Source organism: Lynx canadensis, chromosome C1, assembly GCF_007474595.2.
Source record: "Lynx canadensis isolate LIC74 chromosome C1, mLynCan4.pri.v2, whole genome shotgun sequence".
Lineage (NCBI taxonomy): Eukaryota > Metazoa > Chordata > Mammalia > Carnivora > Felidae > Lynx > Lynx canadensis.
Window position 1 is genome coordinate 5,524,773 of NC_044310.1, and position 4,164 is coordinate 5,528,936.

The following is a 4,164-nucleotide window of genomic DNA, read 5'->3' on the forward strand; positions in this document are numbered from 1 at the left end:
GCCTGACTCCGTGGGGCACCGCTGGGAGCCGGCCTGCCCGGGAGGCGTACTCTGGGCCGTCCCTGGAGACCCGGAGAGGGAGTGAGCACGTGGCCTCCTGAGCCCTGAGGGTCTTAGCTGCTGTGACCTGGTGAGGATTCAGTCCAGACCCACCGCCTGGGTGTTTGCCTACCCGGGCTCCATCCTGGCGGCACCGCAGAGAAAGGCCGACCGTTTCCTTCCCAAACTCCTGGTTGATCTTGAGAGGTCTGAGCCTCATCCAGCCTCCACCCTGGGGAGGGTGGGGCTAAGAAGCTTTTTTGTTTTAGGCTCGAGGAGGGAGACGAATTGGATGGTCCCACGGTGAGGGAAGGGGGCTCAGCCCAAGGGACAGCGCGAGGTGGCAGGAGGCTCCCACATGCACGGGGACCTGGCGGGCTCTGGGAGTGGTACTCCCACTGACACCTGCCCGGCCAGATGACGTTTGGTTTCGAGACAGAATGTGACGGTTCTACCAAGAGCTGTGGACCCAAGTCACCCACGGGGAGTCCCAGCCCGTGCCCTGAGTTTTCACTGATTTATGCTTGAAACGCTCAAGTCATTTTTTTCTAGCATTTTAAATGTTCTGTGCGTTTCTTTCTTTCTTTCTTTCTATGAAAAACTACAAACACACAGGCATAGACCCGGTGCCCACCCAACTTCTGCAGGTGCCAGCCTATGGATGAACTTGTTCCCACTATGGCCCCTTTGCATCCTTCTCCTCTGTTATTATTTCTTGTATGGACGCTTTTCCAAGTTTTTCAATGTTTGTTTATTTTTAAGACACACACACACACACACACACAGAATCCGAAGCAGGCTCCAGGCTCTGAGCTGTCAGCGCAGAGCCCGACGCGGGGCTCGAACTCACGAACCGCGACATCATGACCTGAGCCGAAGTCAGACGCTCCACCGACTGAGCCCCCCAGGGGCCCCGTGTACGTACACTTTCCAACGAGGTCTAATGTTACAGAAAAGTGCACAAGTCGTACATCTACAGCGTGATGAACTTTTGCCTCCTCTGGTACCGTTTTGAAGCCACCTTGTCATATGATTTCATCTGTATATTTCACCCTGAATACACCTTTTTCTTGTGGTGGAAAGCACGTAGCCTTGGACTTACCATCTGAGTCATTCCTAAGTCTGTGGTTCGGTAAGCGTTCGGTGTACTCACGGGCTTGTGCAACAGGTCTCCGGAACATTCGCATCCTGCAATACTAAAAAGCTCTATTTCAAATCATTTGAAATGGTTTGAATCATTCAGTCGCTGGAGAGCTGAGCTGTCAAATCTGCAGAGGAAAAGATGTCTGCGTTCGTCTGCCCTCCTGGCACATGCCACGAAGGCAGGAAAGGGACACGCGGGTCGTGATCGTACAACTGACGCCAGAAAGGCTCTGCAAACAGGAGGTCTGCCACGAGTCACCTGCTCCTGGGGCACACCCCCTTGGACGCACAGTGATTACGGGGTGGACGGCACGTATTAAGTGAGGTCAGGTCACGTCTCCGCAGCAGCCCTTGTGATTATCATCTTTGCACATTCGGTCTCACGGCAGTCTGACAGCACATTCTGGGTCTGAAAAAAAAAAATGGAGGAGGAGGTTGTTTTCGTGCATTTCTAAAGGAAGCACAGAGGAGCGAGGCACTTTTTGCCGGTTTTCAAATTCAACTGGAAGGTCTGACTCCCCCGACCCCCCCACCCCCCGTCTGTGCTTAGCTGTGGGAATGGCTGGGGGAGGGGGGGGCGGTGGCTGTAATGCCCAACCCGATTCTTCCATTATTATTTACATTCTATGTCCTCTCTTTCAAGAATATTTTTTTGACATTTGCCTTCTGGCACAGCCGGGACCAGTGAGTGGGAGTTGCAGGGAGGTGGGCGGGGCTGAACATAAGGAAGAATGTTCTTAGTCAGAGCAGTCCAAAAATGGAATGGCCTGACTCAGAAGGCAGCGTGTCCTCAGCCTGGATGAGGTCCTGGTGAGGTCCCTTCAGGGGAGCGCCGCCCGGGGCTGGGAGGGATGTGTGCAGGAGCCAGTGACAACCACCCGCTGTGGGCACCTGAGCACCTACTATGCGCCAGCTCTGTGCCAGGTGCTTCCATGTGGACGGACTCGTTTCATCTGCAAATGGCCCGATGGGACGGGTACAGCTATCACCTAGTACTTCCTCCACTTACAGACGAGGAAAATGAGACACCCAGAGGCTCCGGGACCTGCCCAAGTGGATGTGGCTGGGAAGTGAGGGAGGCGGCCTCAGAGCCAGGCGGGCACGAGTCTTTCAGATGTCCAGGGGGTTACGTGCCCCGGCTCAGTGACCAGCTGTTGTGTGCTAAAAGGAGCTTGCGAGGCGGTTGAGTCAGCCTAAAACATTCTGGTAGAAGTCAGGAGGGCCGCTAGATCGCAGAGTCAAGGCCCCATCAGTCAACAAGTAACGGGCGCTGGGTTTGCTCAGGACAGAGGGCCAGGGGAACGTGTCGCTCCGGCGCCCAGGTTCCCAGCCTTGGCCTCCACTTGGATCTGCCTCCCTTGGGCCCGCCCCCGTCTCCGAACTGGCTCCTTGCTTGTTCCTTCTAGCCTACCCTCCAGTTTCAGGAGTCCATTCCAGACTCTCAAGGCTTTGCCTTGGTCACCAGCCCAGGACAATGCCTTAGGGACAGCGGCAAGAAGGCGAGCCTTGGAACCCGGGGTTGGGAGAATCTTGGGGAATGGCCACCCTTGGGAGAAGTTGTTTGCATTTTCTGCATTTTCTGTAGATGCCTGTTTCATGAGATTGCGGTGCAGGTCACAAAATGCTAACTCGGGAAATCACAGACGACGGTTGGCCGACTTTCTCACCCGCAGACCGAGGGTCCCACCCCGCGCGTGGCCCTCTGGCATTCCGCCGGTACGGGTGCCTTCTGCAAAAAGACACATCGCAGCCAAGTCCGAAGAAGAATGTTCTTTCATTTGCCCCGTGGTGGGAATAGTGACCAGGGCTGACGCACCGGGTTGTAGATGGGTCGAGCTAAGCGGTTCCTATGAACAGTGCTCCGAGTCGGAAAACGTGGCACCGCTCAGCTCGGGGACCCGCTGTTTGTAAAACGAGGAACACCTAGAACATCCCCGAAACTTCTTCTAGCTGTAAAACATTCTGATCCATGATCGAGGGAAAGAGGAAAGCCTCTGGGTGTCTCATTTTCCTCATCTGTAAGGTGGAGGAAATACTAGGTGATAACTGTACCCGGCCCATCGGGCCATTTGCAGATGAAATGTGTCTGTAAAAAACCAAAAAGACTTGATAATGGGCCAAGGAAGCACACAGAAGTACTTGCTTCCTTATTCAGCCCCAAATTGCGGAAAGTTCAGTCTCTAGCAATCACAGTGCACGTTCTAGTTCGCATATACTTTTATGTCTCGAAGGCTCCCACAAGGGACATTTGCTAATGCCCGACAAGAGATTCCAAACAGGTGAACTGGCCTAGAGGCTGCAACTTTGCCCCAGGGGCCTGGCAGTCTTAGGCATTTACGTAACAATTAGCTACGAGTGAAATCTTTCTCGAATGATACCCACGGTTGTGCTTTCCTTGCAATAGTTCTATGAAACAGGTCGAGATCTTTTCTTCTGACTTTGCGCCTGGGAAAACTCGTGGACCAGAAGGTTTAGTTGCTTTTCCAGAATGTGTCAATAGGGAGAGCAGCTTGGGCCTGGAACTGGCTAGATCCTGGCTAAGTAGACCTTGGGGTCTCTACCACTCGCACCTTTGAGGAGAAGAGAGTCGCCTCTTGCTTTCCGTCAAGTATTTGCCCCAGACTGCTGTACCTGCTATGAGATTACAGGTTAATGAAGGCCAGACGGGAAGCCTCTGTCTTCTTTTCTTTCAAGACAGCCTGGACCTGTATCCCAGCTTTGTTCGGAGTCAAGGAGGAAATTCCTTCATCGCTAACTTCACTGTCTGAGCCCGAACCAGAAGGAATAACAACATGTGCGATTTTAACTGTTTTCAGCATCTGTTATGACACAATCCGTGAAGCCTTTTGTTAATTTTCCTGACGATTACCTCCCGCTCATATACTTTCCCCACAGCTGTCTGGCCCTTTTCCTGGGCCAGCCCGACACCCTAAAGTAACAGGATTTCTGAAATCCCAACTGCGCTCCGTCGCCAAAGACGAC

The 4,164-nt window shown here is 53.4% G+C and overlaps 1 long non-coding RNA gene across 1 annotated transcript; it reads left to right on the forward strand.

The window, feature by feature from the left end:
• The first annotated feature begins 1,492 nt into the window (after positions 1–1,492).
• LOC115521811 lies at positions 1,493–3,864 on the forward strand. Its single transcript, XR_003971183.1, has 2 exons — positions 1,493–1,691; positions 3,587–3,864. It is a non-coding gene; the product is annotated as an uncharacterized LOC115521811 (long non-coding RNA).
• Positions 3,865–4,164: the final 300 nt, after the last annotated feature.